Source organism: Protopterus annectens, chromosome 6.part0 (assembly GCF_019279795.1).
Source record: "Protopterus annectens isolate FY-2018-M chromosome 6.part0, PAN1.0, whole genome shotgun sequence".
NCBI lineage: Eukaryota > Metazoa > Chordata > Ceratodontiformes > Protopteridae > Protopterus > Protopterus annectens.
The window spans coordinates 1,102,890,180-1,102,907,743 of record NC_056737.1 but is presented as its reverse complement, the minus strand read 5'-3'; the positions used below and the strand labels follow the sequence as shown (position 1 = coordinate 1,102,907,743).

General features: G+C 39.7%; 1 protein-coding gene across 1 annotated transcript in view; it reads left to right on the top strand.

Annotated features, from left to right (window-relative positions):
* Positions 1-17,564, top strand: part of FBLN5 (fibulin 5) — an 861,728-nt gene that overhangs the window by 351,142 nt on the left and 493,022 nt on the right. The gene's annotated exons all lie outside the window — the stretch shown is intronic.

Below are 17,564 nucleotides of genomic sequence, written 5' to 3'. Positions count from 1 at the left end.
TTGGTATGTTTACTGAGATCAGTGATGTTCTCTGTTAGCTGTTTTATTTCTTTCTAGAATAGTTTAGGTTTGGATGTGAGAGCATTCTGCCTTTGTCTGATATGTTTGGCTTTAACACTACTGGTTACAACTCTGGTTGTTTTTCGTAATTCAAGATACTGCTGATGGAGATTTATATTGGAAGGATCTTGTTTCCAGATTTCCCATAAATTTTCCCTTTCATGAATCTTACAGTTTATTTTGTCAGTAAGCCATGCATGTTTTTGTCCCTAACTCATATTTATATTTAAGGAAAATAGGGCTTCCTGAATATTTGTGAGGGCATTGACGGAAATAGTCTAGAGCAGGTGTAAGATTCACCTGGGAGTATAGTGGAGTCCAGTCCATGCTAACTAGGTATTTGCCAACAGTGGCTGTTTGTCTTGAGGAAAAGGTCTATCTGTGATAATTACTGTGGCAGACTTTCTAAAGACTGACTTGAGATGATAGGACAGCAATCACCGATGGCATTAGGTCATATGTCAAAGTGTACAAGTTTTTTTATGTTAGTAATTATGAAATCAATTGTTAAATGGTTTCCAGCTATTGTGTTTGGTCTTGGTTGATTTATCAGTTATTTTAGTCTTTCTTAACATTCTAAGGAGCTTGGTCCATCTGGACCATTAGCATTGAGGTTAGAATCGCCTAAGATAATATCATTTTTATTTGTATCTGTGGGAAATATGTCTTTAAAAGTCTTTTCTATCATTTTGATGGAAGAGAGAGAAAGGTGGAATGTGTACTGCACCCATGAGGATTCACCTTACACCCTAAACCTATGTGACTTAGTAAATAGTTGCGGCTTTGGTCATCCTAAGCTGGAGATGATATGTGGTTAACTATTTTCTGGGAGAGGCCTTGTTTAATAAGTGGCATAGTGCCTCCTCCCCCTTTAGTACCATGTCTATAATTTTGCAGGATGTTGTAATTTTCTCTAATGAATGTGGAAGGGCAGACGTTGTCTTTGGCCCAGGTTTCAGTTAGAGTGATAGCGTGAGGATTATGGGAATGGATATAGTCTTCCAATAATGTCTATTTGTTCTTCATACTGCAATCATTGAAGATTCCTATTTTTAGAGGTGTGTTAATGTTAGAGATTTTTGGTGTGAGCGTAGGCCTGTGGTTGCTAGTTAAAGGATCTAGGTTAAACTGAATGTCTCCAGCAAGCCTAGGCTTCTGTAGTAGGCAGAAGAGCTTGCAAAAGGGTCTGTTTTTCTGCAGTGGGGATTTATTTTTGTTTAGGAGACAGAGATGCAGAATGTATCCTTTCTACTCAGGTATGTTAAATATGCATGTATCTTTGTATAGAGTGTATACAACTATTTTAAGATGTTACTTAGCTTTGCTTGTTGCGGCTATAGATTAGTTGGTAATCTTTGTTCATGTGTACTATTGCAGGGGAAAATTATCAGTAAGATAGGTAAGAACAAATCGGAGAACCACTAGTAGACCGAGGATTATAGCGAGTTTAATTACTGGAAAAGTCATTTTGCATTTAATGGACAGGAAGTGATGTAAAAATAGAGTAGAGTGGTACTTGGGGGTGATTATGTAACAATAAGTTAAATGATATGGGGTGGGTGGGAATGGGGGGAAAAGTGAGAGTAGAGTAGGGTTCCTTTTGCTGCAAAATCAATCAGCGAAGTTAGTAGGACCTTATTCCAGTGGCAGCCCCTTAGATCTGACCCCACTATTTGTAATTATAGATGAAAAAGCTGGGGGAAAGGCATTTAGCTGCTACGTAATAGGAAGAGAGAAAGGGAAGAGCATGAAAGATGATAGCAGAAATGATAGCTAGGGATTTATAAGGCCAAATAAAAACTGAGAGTGCCCTACCCTGCAGCAGAGTTAAGTAAAGAAGAAATACTAAAAGGTGGGAAGCAGAAACTAAATAGGGAAAACTGTACAACTACTGCTACTTATAAAAGCTTCAGTTATTTAGCAACTGAACTGTCCATAAAGTTCATTGACTGGGTTGGGAGTGTATGTCCCCATCTTCAAGAACAAGGGAAGGGAGTCAAGAGAAGAATGATCTGCTCCCTACTGGGATTTCTATGACCCTTACTTTCCTCACCAATTAAAATTAAAGGAAATAATTAAAGTAAGCAAAGGTTACAAAGACTTAGTCAAATAAATTATATATGTTGGCTTGATTTAGTTAATTAATTATTTTCTAAACTCCATAAAACATGCTGTAATTGCATTAGGCTTTAGTTTTCATAATCCTAATATGACCGCTTGATGTTTAGTTACGAGTAAATAAAACATGCTGTTGGACATTTAGCAATTATTGAGGAGGAAATCAGTGTAATAAATGAGGTACATGTAGTTACAGAATTCATCCTCATTTTAGCTAATTCTGTTAGCTCTGCATACAGTGGTTTTGGTTAACGGCATTTGATATAGTGCAGAATAGCATCCTGATATAGTAAACTGCTGTATTAGCACCAAGAGTCTGAGTTCAGCTTGTTATGTCTTAACTACTATCTCACACAGTGAAGAAGGTTAAACAGAGAAAGGCGCAAAAAATCAAGCAACGTTGTTATAGCATCCCAAAGCATTACAGTGGTTTTATTTAAACCAACAGCTGATTTTGAATTGTTAACCGTTAATTAGTATGTGACCTTTGGAAGGTTTAACAGAATATTTCTCTGGTTTTTTATTTTCTATTTCTTTCATATTTTCCAATTATACATGTTAAACCCCTGCAATCTAGTATCAAAAATAGCAGCTGTTTTTCAGTCTACTGGGACAGGGGCAAATATGCAGATGCCAGTCAGCCCAGAAAGCTAAATACATCATTGCAGACATTTAAAGATCGATTGAATCAGTGTACAGCCCTGTATTGATTAGCTTAAATTAGCACTGTATTCTAGAAAAAGCAAGCTGTGCTAAATTTTATTGTCAAAGGATTGCTTCACCTAATTAATAGTATCCCACTGGCCTGAGCCTAAAAAATGTCTGGCAGGTTAAAACAGTAAGCAAATCATTAACTTCCTGTCAACAAGCATGCAGCCAGGAAAAGATACAATACTATGTTCACTATTTTGTTATTACATATAGTATTATAATAACTACAGAACTGTAAAGTGCAATACTTTTCCACTGGCTCATTGTGCTATCCAACTGCATTCATCCATCCAGCTGCATTCATTTATAAATTAGAATTGTGAGTCTTTTTGATCATGGTGCATTATCAACGTTTTTAAATATTACCAAAATCAAATATATTCACTGACATACATTCATGATTGCAGAAATCCACTTAAAACAGTTCTAAAAGGCATTTTTAGGCCCAAACATCATGTTTATGCAGACTGTATTTATGTTGCACAAACACGCAGACTGTATTTAAGTTACAAAACATTGTAAATATTTTCAAATTAAATTAACAACTCATTTGCATTCTTACCTAGAATCTAATTGTTTCCTATCCAGAAGAATATGGAGGAAGAAGAGGAGGAGAAGAAGTATGCTTAGAATTGCAGAAGGGAGCATATTAAGTTAGGATGAGGAATGGATGGAAGGGGTGGAATCAGAAATCTAAGTGAGGATAGGTCAACATCAGAACATGATTTGGGTGTGATGTTGCTGACAGAATGAAAGAAAGTGTATAAGTCTATGTTGTGATTGCAGGGACTACAGAGGAAAATGTGGTCAGGGTTAGTGTAGCGAGACTGGCAGAAAGCCTGCCGTAAGAGAGATTGTCAAAAGTGTGATACTAGGAGGGATGGAGCCCTAATGCAGCCTAACAACATCTGTGAATGACTGGAGGAGAATCAAGATGTTAACAGAGGGGGTGGTGCTAAAATTTAAAGGGAATAAAGACAGTCTAGAAAAGTAGTAAAAGCATCAATTAGTACACCAGAAGGATTTCCTCCCTTGAATTCTGCAAAAATCAGTTAGCAAAGTGTGTTGAGGCGACTCCTGGTGGTAACAGCTTAGATCTGGCCCCTGTATATGTAATAATGGGTGAAGAAGCAGGGGGAAGGTGTTTAGCTGCTGAGTAATAAGAAGGGGAAAAGTATGAAGGATGGTAGAGGGAAATGACACCCAGGGATAAATAAGGCCAAATAAAAACTAAATGTGTCCTACTATGCAGTATAGTTAAGTAAACATGTAATACTGCAAGGTGGGAAGCAGATATGGAGTAGGGAAAATTGTACAACTACTACTACTTAGAAAAATTTTAGCTATTTAGGAATTGAGCTGTTCACAATATACAGACTAGTTCTATTTATCTAGTTAAAGGTGTAGTTAACGAAAACTGAGTGGGGGTACATGTGCCGCTTCTTCAAGAGTAAAGTGAAGGGAATCAAAAGGCAAATGGCCTGTTCCTTACTGGTATTTGTGTGACCCTTACCTAGAATTGATTGGTTGCCACAAGGAGAATACGGAGGAGGAAGAGGAGAAGAATGTGGGGGTCATCTTTCCCATTTGCTCAGTTAGCTAATTTTTACTTTGGTGATAATACTTGGTTTCAAGTCAGATGAGTCCACAAAAAGTATTTTTGTTGTTTGCAAGGGTGTGGCATGGAAAACGGTGAAAATAGTTGAAGAAGTAATTTTGGAGGAAGAACGCAAGAGTTTTGTAGACCCAACTGGTTGACCAAACTGTAGATGAGAAAAGAACTCCCTTAAAAACCTGGTCTAAAGATGTGGGAACAATACTAGATTTTATTTTCTATGAGTTGTGACACCTCCCCAGTATGTCAGTAATGTATACTTGGTGACCGAAAGGAGATTCAAAGGCAAATTTTGATTTTGAGTGACGGCAATATGAAGTTATACTGCCTGTGCAGCAGCATAGTGAAGAAACTCGGTACAGATCCTTTAAAACTTACAGCCAGATGATTTACATTGAATAGCAGTTAGTCATTTTAGAAGATAAAGCATGAAGACAAAGCCTGATGATGACTGCAGTGTGACAGGCAGAGAGATGGTTTAACTATTTATTCTTTGTAAATAAGGGGAAAAACAGCATGGGCTGTTTTCTTTTCTAAAAAGTTACTGAAGATTGAAAAATAAAACATACCACCTACTTTGACCTGTTTGAGAGAGATGTATGGGAAAACTATGAAATATATTGTTATAACTTATCTCTTAATATAAGCCAGAGCAAATTCTGTGGCAAATGTGGCAACCTGGTAAACAGTACACTAAGGAAGGTAGGCTGGTTAATGTTGACCAAGATCTTTTTCAGAGTGCAGACTTATGCAAATATGTCATATGTTATGTTATATGGGATGGAGACAGTGGCATTGACAAAAAGGCAGGAGTCAGAGCTGGATGTGGCAGAGTTAAAGATATTAAGATTTATACTGGGTGTGACGAGGGTGGACAGGATTAGGAATAAGTATATTAGAGGGTCAGCCCAGTTTGGAAGGTTTGGAGACAAAGCCAGAGAGGCAAGATTACATTGGTTTGGACATGGGCTGAGGAGGGATGCTGGGTATATTGGGAAAAAGATGCTAAGGATGGAGCTGCCAGGTAGTGGAAAAGAGGAAGGCCTAAGAGAAGGTTTATGGATGTGGTGAGAGAGGACATGCAGATGGTTGGTGTGACAGAGCAAGATGCAGAGGACAGGAAGAAATGGAAACAGATGATCCGCTGTGGTGACCCCTAATGGGAACAGCCGAAAGAAAAAGAAGACTTATGCAAAGATCCAAGTTTACAGAACTACAAACTAATTTTTCTGACTGCGTTGAAGGCAATTTTTTCCTGAAGGTATACAGATTATTACTAATTTACAATCAGCTGTTGACAGTTTAGAGTTGATTTGCCTGGACTACACTGTGATACAGAGGAAGTTGATGCTTAATCTGATGATAAATCCTAACCACTTCCTGGTTCCCATGAGTCTCAAGACGACAGTGAGTTACAGTCAGGTAGTGAAATAAGAGTTCATGGTTTTCATTTTGGACTTGGAACTATGCAATGGAATGAGAAAACATTTGTATAAAAACCTTTATAGTTAATTTGTTTCAAGATGATCATTTTATTCTACTATATCTACATTATGCTCTAATATGGCAGAGTTGTTGGTGTGAAAATATGAATATGAATGACTGTCTGAGACTGAAATATTTCTGTATGGAACCTTATCATGTTTACTGTTTAAATAAATTGTCCTTTGTGAAAATTAAGACATTTTGATATGCTTTTTTGAAATGTTTCCTATGAGTGTTTCAGTTACTAATTATTTAAGTTCAGTATTACTATGTATAGCATCTAGTTGTCTAGCAGCAATTTAATGACAGTTCTTAATGTGTGGTAACATTAGAGGTGGAAATTACCATAGGATTAAAGTTCTTAAAAATTTATTTTTTAGAATCTTATGGGAATGTTTGCCAATCACTGATGGTAATCAGTGTGGAATATTTAGTTGTATTCAGTAAGAGGATTTGAACTATTTGTTGGGATTTGATCCCTTTTTAGAACAGCTTAGCTATGATGATCTGAATAGTTTGATTATATGGGGCTAATTTATTACGTGGCTATTGTTAAAAACAGGACAATGTGCATGATTGAATCTGTATCACTATATGCTATGGAAAGGGATGAGGGATGTACTTGGAGTCTTTTGTTGACTATAGACAATGTGGTTATTAGCACAGAGTATGATGTCATGCACTCATGGTTGTAATAGCTAGGTTGTGTTTCTAGTATTTACAAGATTTTTTAAGTGCTATACAGTATATATTGTGCATTAGCATATGATGGATTGATAAGCTAGAGGGGATGTATTATGATGATTATGATATAACTTTAAATTTTTATATCAGGATAGTTGTTTATTAAAAGCTGTAGTTCTGTTAACACTATAAATATTTACGGGTCATTAGAGGATATTTAAAGGGGTACAGGATGGATGGATTAGCAAATGTTTAAGGAGATTGTGAGAGACTGGGAGGCCAGATGGAAATTCCAGCATGAAGTTGTCTTTGGATAACAGAACTGGTCTTTGAATTGGTTGTTAACTGGGGTATGGAGGATAGGAGTTTAAAGAAAAGACAACGGCTGAAATTCATAGACATGTGGTGCACTGCACAACACAATTTAATGTGGATAGTGCAATATGCTGGGCATGAGCATTTGTAAGACACAGACAGCATGGTTGCTCAAGGGACAAAATAGCATAGTATGGAGTGCATGGTAATGAATTCATAATGATATGGAAATAAGGAACCCCATGCAGGTCAGCCACATGAGGTTTGCAAAGGATGACACCCAAAATGGAAGACCAATTCATAAATGTATAAAACAGGTCAGTTGTCTCGCTGCACATTCCTATTTTGAACAATGAAATTTGTGGTGTGCATGATGAGAGTGATGCTAGGATTAGCAGAAGAGATTTGTGGTGCACATGATGAGAGCGATGCTACGATTAGCAGAAGAGATTTGTGGTGCACATGATGAGAGTGATGCTATGATTAGCAGAAGAGTTTTGTGGTATGCATGATGAGAGTGATGCTAGGATTAGCAGATGAGATTTGTGGTGCACATGATGAGAGTGATGCTAGGATTAGAAGATGAGATTTGTGGTGCACATGATGAGAGCGATGCTAGGATTAGCAGATTAGATTTGTGGTTTGCATGATGAGAGTGATGCTAGGATTAGCAGATGAGATTTGTGGTGCACATGATGAGAGTGATGCTAGGATTAGCAGAAGAGATTTGTGGTGCACATGATGAGAACAATGCTAGGATTAGCAGAAGAGATTTGTGGTGCACATGATGAGAGTGATGCTACGATTAGCAGAAGAGATTTGTGGTAAGCATGATGAGAGCGATGCTAGGATTAGCAGATGAGATTTGTGGTGCACATGAGAGCAATGCTAGGATTAGCAGAAGAGATTTGTGGTGTGCATGATGAGAGTGATGCTAAGATTAGCAGAAGAGATTTGTGGTGCACATGATGAGAGTGATGCTACGATTAGCAGAAGAGATTTGTGGTTCGCATGATGAGAGCGATGCTAGGATTAGCAAATGAGATTTGTGGTGCACATGATGAGAGCAATGCTAGGATTAGCAGAAGAGATTTGTGGTATGCATGATGAGAGTGATGCTAGGATTAGCAGATGAGATTTGTGGTGTGCATGATGAGAGCGATGCTAGGATTAGCAGAAGAGATTTGTGGTGCACATGATGAGAGTGATGCTACGATTAGCAGAAGAGATTTGTGGTGCACATGATGAGAGTGATGCTACGATTAGCAGAAGAGATTTGTGGTATGCATGATGAGAGTGATGCTAGGATTAGCAGAAGAGATTTGTGGTGCACATGAGAGTGATGCTAGGATTAGCAGAAGAGATTTGTTGTACGCATGATGAGAGTGATGCTAGGATTAGCAGAAGAGATTTGTGGTGCACATGATGAGAGTGATGCTAGGATTAGCAGAAGAGATTTGTGGTACGCATGATGAGAGTGATGCTAGGATTAGCAGAAGAGATTTGTGGTGCACATGATGAGAGTGATGCTACAATTAGCAGAAGAGATTTGTGGTGTGCATGATGAGAGTGATGCTAGGATTATCAGAAGAGATTTGTTGTGCACATGATGAGAGTGATGCTAGAATTAGCAGATGAGTTTTGTGGTACGCATGATGAGAGTGATGATAGGATTAGCAGAAGAGATTTGTGGTGCACATGATGAGAGCGATGCTAGGATTAGCAGAAGAGATTTGTGGTATGCATGATGAGAGTGATGCTAGGATTAGCAGAAGAGATTTGTGGTGCACATGATGAGAGCGATGCTAGGATTAGCAGAAGAGATTTGTGGTACGCATGATGAGAGCGATGCTAGGATTAGCAGATGAGATTTGTGGTGATCATGATGAGAGCGATGCTAGGATTAGCAGAAGAGATTTGTGGTGTGCATGATGAGAGAGATGCTAGGATTAGCAGAAGAGATTTGTGGTGTGCATTATGAGAGCGATGCTAGGATTAGCAGAAGAGATTTGTGGTGCACATGATGAGAGTGATGCTATGATTAGCAGAAGAGATTTGTGGTACGCATGATGAGAGCGATGCTAGGATTAGCAGATGAGATTTATGGTGCACATGATGAGAGCAATGCTAGGATTAGCAGAAGAGATTTGTGGTGTGCATGATGAGAGTGATGCTAGGATTAGCAGAAGAGATTTGTGGTGCACATGATGAGAGTGATGCTACGATTAGCAGAAGAGATTTGTGGTATGCATGATGAGAGTGATGCTAGGATTAGCAGATGAGATTTGTGGTGCACATGATGAGAGCAATGCTAGGATTAGCAGAAGAGATTTGTGGTATGCATGATGAGAGTGATGCTAGGATTAGCAGAAGAGATTTGTGGTGCACATGATGAGAGTGATGCTAGGATTAGCAGAAGAGATTTGTGGTGTGCATGATGAGAGCAATGCTAGGATTAGCAGATGAGATTTGTGGTGCGTATGATGAGAGTAATGCTAGGATTAGCGATGAGATTTGTGGTTCGCATGATGAGAGCAATGCTAGGATTAGCAAATGAGATTTGTGGTGCACATGATGAGAGTGATGCTAGGATTAGCAGATGAGATTTGTGGTGTACATGATGAGAGCGAAGCTAGGATTAGCAGAAGAGATTTGTGGTGCACATGATGAGAGTGATGCTACGATTAGCAGAAGAGATTTGTGGTGCACATGATGAGGGCAATGCTAGGATTAGCAGAAGAGATTTGTGGTACACATGATGACAGCGATGCTAGGATTAGCAGATGAGATTTGTGGTGCGCATGATGAGAGCGATGCTAAGATTAGCAGAAAAGATTTGTGGTGCACATGATGAGAGTGATGCTAGGATTAGCAGATGAGATTTGTGGTGTACATAATGAGAGTAATGTTACGATTAGCAGAAGAGATTTGTGGTGCACATGATGAGAGCAATGCTATGATTAGCAGAAGAGATTTGTGGTACGCATGATGAGAGCGATGCTAGGATTAGCAGATGAGATTTGTGGTGCACATGATGAGAGCGATGCTAGGATTAGCAGAAGAGATTTGTGGTGTGCATGATGAGAGTGATGCTAGGATTAGCAGAAGAGATTTGTGGTAAACATGATGAGAGCGATGCTAGGATTAGCAGATGAGATTTGTGGTGCACATGATGAGAGCGATGCTAGGATTAGCAGAAAAGATTTGTGGTGTGCATGATGAGAGTGATGCTAGGATTAGCAGAAGAGATTTGTAGTGCACATGATGAGAGCGATGCTAGGATTAGCAGATGAGATTTGTGGTGCCCATGATGAGAGCGATGCTAGGATTAGCAGATGAGATTTGTGGTGCACATGATGAGAGTAATGCTAGGATTAGCGATGAGATTTGTGGTTTGCATGATGAGAGCAATGCTAGGATTAGCAAATGAGATTTGTGGTGTGCATGATGAGAGTGATGCTAGGATTAGCAGATGAGATTTGTGGTGCAGATGATGAGAGTGATGTTAGGATTAGCAGAAGAGATTTGTGGTGCACATGATGAGAGTGATGCTAGGATTAGCAGAAGAGATTTGTGGTGCACATGATGAGAGTGATGCTAGGATTAGCAGATGAGATTTGTGGTGCACATGATGAGAGCAATGCTAGGATTAGCAAATTAGATTTGTGGTGTGCATGATGAGAGTGATGCTAGGATTAGCAGATGAGATTTGTGGTGCGTATGATGATTAGCAGCAGCAGCATGTGTTATCAGTCACCATTTGAGCCTATGTCTGATTTGGTACAGGCAGCACCAGGCAAACTATCAGCTCACAGTCAGGCAAATATGGATGATGTCTTAGTGTACAGGAATACTGTAAGGTAACTAACCAAACTGCATCATCCACAAGAAGAACTGAGGAGAAAATGTGGTATGCTTATCCCCTGGATACTATGGTGTGTGACAGCACCTGATATAGCAGTAGCTCACAGAGCAGCAGAATATGGACCTTTTTCAAGTGTTTAAGGTGACTATCAGAACCTAATCAAACTGTATCATCCACAAACAAAATCAAGGCAGAAGCACGTTATGCCCATTCCTATGGATTCTAAGGTATGTATAGCTTTAACCATTTTAGCTACAGTGACCTTTCAGTAGTGTATAGGGGACATGTTAGGGATATGAGATGTACCATCTCAAATTTCCTAAATCAGTTTCTTGACATTGTGCTGTAGCATGTGGAGGATAATATCTGGTTCTCCAGGACCGCAGCGGAGAGAATCAGCACCATGTGGGCATTTTGTGACATTGGCCATTGTGAGACACAGACTGCACGTATGCTTCTATCAAGGCCTGTGATACATAAACAGGTAGGAATTGCCATGTAATGCCCAGGGCATTATTTATAATGTGTTCTTGTACCACGCAGGGCAGTTCAAAAGACTCATGCATTTGGTACAAGTTTGACCTATATAGAAGGCTCCAAGGAGGAACCTTCCAACATGGTTAACTGGTTAGCAGGTGCACAAATATGCTAGGTAGACAGACAGGCATCATACAAGCAGGAGAAGGCCATATATGTAATATATTGTTTATTCTGGGTTGCAGTTGATACCAGATGTGCCCTACAGTCTTAGGTGGTGATTCCCATGCATACCCCAAGACCACAGAAGAAATGGCCTATAATACAGCCCATACAGAAACACAAAATGTAGTACAGAATCTGTATACGGAATAATGAAGGAATGCTTCTGATATCTAGACATCTCAAGAGAGCACTACAGTATATTCCTGATATTTGCAGGAAGAGCTGTATTGTTGGTGTTGTGCTGCACAACATGCCACTGGACAAACAGCTAAAGCAGCAGGTTAACATCTTGTCATGGTTCTCTGTGCCAGGTATAGTCACAGCACAGCAGCAGGGAGGAGAGTCAGGGAACACGCAGCGGCAGTACCGCAGGCAAGGTAGCGGCAACTGCACTGCTAGAGAGGAAGCAGATGGTCCATGCCTACGGGCAATGACACAAACCACAAACAGTAAAGTAATGCACACATTATCACACTCAGGCTGTGCATTAGACATCACCTCACCCTTGCAGGTTAGAAGGTGAGCACGGTGTAGCTGTCACCACTTGCATGCATAGAAGTGACAGTGACAGGTGACTGCAACACTAAACTGTGGTGTAGCGTCATAGAAGGTGAACACAGTAGTCAGATACTCCGTGAAATTGTAAGCGTTAGGCATTACATCCTCTAATGATACAGTCAAAATGCTATGATGTAACTACTGGCAGAGTCCACAGCATTGGCTTGCACTGTGAGGACTTAATGCAGTCCATGGTATAAAAGACATAGGACTACAGGACAGTGTGTGTGTGTGTGTGTGTGTGTGTGTGTGTGTGTGTGTGTGTGTGTGTGTGTGTGTGTGTGTGTGTGTGTGTGTGTGTGTGCGTGCATCCTGACAGGGAATACCATGTTTTGATTCTGATAAACATAGTATCTCATGACCTGGTCAGTGTCCATGATGGGAGTGTGTGTGTGTGTGTGTGTGTGTGTGTGTGTGTGTGTGTGTGTGTGTGTGTGTGTGTGTGTGTGTGTGTGTGTGTGTGTGTATGTGCAGCCTGCTGAGGTCTCCAGACACTTACCTGGAGAAGTGCCATTGCCCATGACCCTAATGATGCCCATAAGTTCACAACTTGGGGGGGTAGAAGAAAGATTACGCCCTCAAGTGGCAGTAATGCTGTTTCAGCAGTGGCCTGTGTAGTTTCACTTGGGATGATCTGTGCTAAACTCCTTGCATAAGATGTGAACAATAATGAATCAGAAAAAACACATAGTTGGAGCATTGCAGTCTGCTTGGCAATAAGAAAAGTTATTTATGGGAGAATCAGAGGGGGTTTGGTCAAAGACAGTCTAAAGGACAGTAGAGATTGTAGAACAAGACCATTACAGGAGAATTCCACACATCTAGTTATAGATAAAATACTCCCTCATAAGTACTGTTACTGTCTGTCTTATACGGAGTATGCAGTCTAGTAATTGTGTTAATGAGTGTAACAGCACTAAAGAGTACAACAGTAATAACTGGGTAGTGAGACAGACATATACTGACAGATAACAGCTGTATAGCTCTGCCATTTGAACATTCAGGTTCTGTTCCACAGTATTGATGGACCATTTTTTCATTGACTAGTGGGAAACACAAAGCCTAGATAGCAAACCTGCTAGTGGATAAGTTCTTGTGAAAATTTCACTCTCTTATCCCCTCCAAAGTTATCACAAACCTTCCTCCAGACTCCCTCCTACCCCACATATTTGAAGAACAGGTCATCAAAGCCTTGTCCAAAACAAAAAAACAGCCTCTATGGGACCAGATGGCATCCTAGGCTTTCTTCTAAACAGGCTAAAACATGAACTAGCATCACCATTAAGTACCCTTTTCAATCATAGTTTAAACAGTGGCTTTGTTCCTGCAAAACTGAGAACAGCAATAGTTATTCCCCTCCACAAAGGTGGCCTAGAAACAGACTCTGGTCATTATAGACCTATAAGCTTGACCACCCTTATCTGTAAGGCCATGGAGCATATCATTATGGACCTCATAAATGAAGACATAGGTGACCTCTAAACCCTGGATCCTACCCAATTCAGCTTTGTCAAGGGCAGGTCCTGCCTGTTAAACCTGGTAAATTTTTTCAAAAATGTGACCAGGGCCATTAATGAGGGCAAATGTGTGCACCCAGCATGCCTCAACTTGGCAAAGGCTTTCATCCCACACTCAGGTATTAATGATAAACTTAGCAAACTGAATATAAACACCTTTGTTGTAAGATGGGTTGCCAACTTGCTCACAAACTGGAGACACACTATTAAAGTGGGTGACTCCACATCAACCAGCAGACCTGTTACCAGTGGACCCACTGCTGTTTGGTATATACTTCTCAGAAGTTCGGGTCAAAACTAAGGGATTGTGGCTGAGCATGTATGCAGACGACTGCAATCTAAGTGCAATCACTGAATCCCCAAACGATGTCAGTATACTCCAGGAGGGTCTCACACAAACAAATGACTGCATTAGTCACGGTCTCACACTGAATATAAAGAAATGCATCATCATTGTCTTTGGCACAAACAGTGTCCCCTCGACCTACCAAATACATAACATACCCTAAATACCCATGAAGTGGTAAGGGACCTGGGATCATAAGTTGACTGCGACCTTAACTTCGAGCACCATGTGTCTACTGTATTAAGGAAAGCTTTCTGTGTAGCACACTTAATTAGTAAAGGCATAACCTCAAGAGCAAACGAGGTTATAGCCCCTCTATACTCGGCACTAATCCATCCCATAATAGAGTACAACAGCCCATTCAGCATGCACTGTAAAAGCGCCTTTAGCAATTGGATACATCTCAGAGGTTTCTAGCTAATAAGATCAAGGGACTCCAGCACATGTTGTACACAGACCGACCAAAGTTCCTGTTGCTATACTCTGTATTGTATTGACTTCTTGGGGAGACTTATGATTGGCTTACACAGCAATCTGAGACCCAAACCTAATATACTAGCTGCATATATGTAAATCAGTCGGGACTAGGGCTAACCATTCCAGGGACCTAAATATGGCCTGAAACTTAAATAGGACATGCTGGAGGGACAGATTTATCTCCCAGTGACTGCTGCATTTTTGGAATCGGGTACTTATTCATGTAAAACAGAGCACCTCTATGACATTGTTCAAGAGGAACCTGGACAAGTGGATAGGGAACTGTAAATTCTTACTGGGAATAGCACCCACAACCCTCCTGGACTTGGGCAGCCATTACTAAATGTGATATTGGGTATTAACTAACATTTGTATGATATTACCTTGGGATGAAATGGCTAGGCTTGAAATGACCTCCAGGTCAATAGCTAAGTAATCGCCTATGATCCAATGTGATTTATTAACACTGAATGTTACAAAACTTATTATGTTTGTTCAGTGGGGTTTTTTTGCACTTTAGCGCTGTCATCACAGACAGAGCTCTGCATGGAGTAGAGATGCCTCCAGCTACATACAGTGTTTCTTGAGGGAGGAGTGCCTCAGCGTATAGCTTGGGGAAGAATCCATAATACAGTAGAGAGTTTCTGCAATGTTACCTGACAACTTGGAATCCAACCTAGAGATTAAGGATGGATAAACAAGCAAAACTCAAGGCAGAGCTACCATCAGTGAAAGATATCTTGTGTTTTAAAAAAAATAGTAAAATAAATAATACTAGTGGTTTCTGATTTTCCTGAGACACCTCAGGTGATAACTTGTGTATTCATAGCACAAGGTAATTATTTCCCTTTTTAGTTCCATTAAATGTGGCAACTTCTTCAGAATTATTTGGAATATTAAATCATCAAAGAATTGAATCAGTAGATGATAAATACACTAGATGAATAGACACCTACTGTGTTTTCATTTTGTCAACCTCAGAGGAACTAATTTTACCACATTCTGAGGCAGTATATTTACACAACAGAAAGTTAATGGATGTTGTATAGTTTTTTCTGAAGTTTTAAAAGTTTGAGCTGCATATAAGAAGACAAAAATAACGGCAGGTACTGCAGTTAGCTCCACTCTTAGTTCAAATACAACTGATGCTATTTTGTGACATATTTTATTTAAAAAAATCAGTTTGTTGTAAACTGGTGATATTAGGACAAGTTGTGCAAGATGCAGAAAAACATGTTAACTTTCTATGTCTGAAATAATGTATTTACCAACAAGAACAAAATAACAAAAACTTGCAAGCTATAAAGAAACATGATTCAGGACATAAATATGCAAATGTTTGTATTTTTGAGACTCAGGCTTACAGGAAAATCTGAGTTCTTGGCTTGTCAAAGTCCAGGGACAATAGTATTGGATCAGAAGCTGTTCTGTTTGAACTGTTTTCCCATCTCACTAACAACTAAGAAGATGAAATGACATCGGTAGTCCAGTTGGACAGGTTTTGTTATAGTTTTCTCGTGTTAGACAAAATGTGAGAAATCCTTACCCACTGGTTATGAGATCTGTAGGACCAAAAATAGATGCACAGTTTTATTAAATATTATTGGCAACATAAGAATTTCATTTGCGGTCATAGATATTTCCACTTTTGCAGATCTTTCACTGGAAATCATGAAGCAGTAATGAGACTGTGCAGCTATTCAAAAGCAGTTGGGGAATAAAAGCATTTAATATTTGCTTATTTTTTCCAAAAAAGCTAGAATATTTTGAGGAATTACCTTTTGATATTTAATTCTTCCAAATAAGTAAATTCTGAGTTAAGAGCCATAAGAGCAGTTGTGCAGTGGTTAGCGTTGTTGCCTCACAGCAAGGGTTTCTCTGGTACAGTTCTCAGGTGGGGTGCCTTCTGTGTGGAGTCCGCATGTCCTCATGCATTCATTTGGGTTCCCTCCGAGTGCTCTGGTTTCCTCCTATGTCACAAAGACATGTGTCTGGAGCATTTCTCCCTAGGCCTCTACTACAAATTGACTTGTTCCAAGTTGGACTTTCCCAGTAAACATATGTTAAGTAAATAAAATAAAAATAAAATGAATAAAATAAAATAAAAATGTTTGATATCATAACATGGACAGGATCATGAAAGATCTTGTTCGTGCAAGTGACTTTTTTATGTTTTCATGTTCCTGTTTTATCACTTTTTCCTTCTTTTTTCTCTTTTGTGGCATAACTGACTGGTAATTTTTGTTGAAAAAAGATGTATTTATTTAAACTAATTACATTGTTGCATGATTATCAAACTATACTTCATGTTGATAACTAATATTCTGCATTAAGGAATCTTATTTGGATTTTAATTTTCACATCTGAGCTATTAAGAAGCAGTATTCATGACTTCAGCACTTAAATGCTTATGCTGTATCTATAAAAATGGAGCTTTTTTCATGTCCTTCTTCTGCAGGAATGAGCTGGTGGACAACACTCGTTGCACCCATTTGGTCATTTTGTTGTGCAGTAGCAGAGGCTGGGAATGCCCGAGCAAGATGAGTGTCCTACGGCCCATTTGTTTCTTCATGGGAATTCACAGTTGGCTCATCTAGTACTCAATGAGAGTCAGGTGGTAGGGAGTAGTCTTGCTTGATAATGCTGTGGGGTTGCCTACCCTTTCCCCTGGTGGAACACCCCCTCACCTGTGACAGCTCTTCTGAGCTTTACTACTGTTGTCCAATTAAGAGCAGTATATCACAACACATAGAATTTCCCTTGGGCTATTGGGTAACTTGCACACAGCAGAGTGACATTATTAGGCCTAAGTTCCTGGTAGGTGTCACCCATGTGGCTGTCCAGAACTGCCCCCCTCTGCCAAGCATCGACCACTCATCCAAAGGTGCCCGAGCTGGTATCCAAACTTGGGTTGCCTGCAATATACTCAGAGCAAGCACTGTCTCTGTCACAGTCCTGGCTAGGAAAGGTGGAATTTAATACTTCTTAAAGCTGATATTTCCACTGACATAACAGAGTTATGCTGGTATTCCTGGACGAGTCTTGCTAATATCAGGGCAATATAGAAGAAACACCATAGTAATGGGTCTGTATATTGACCCTTAGTAGCTT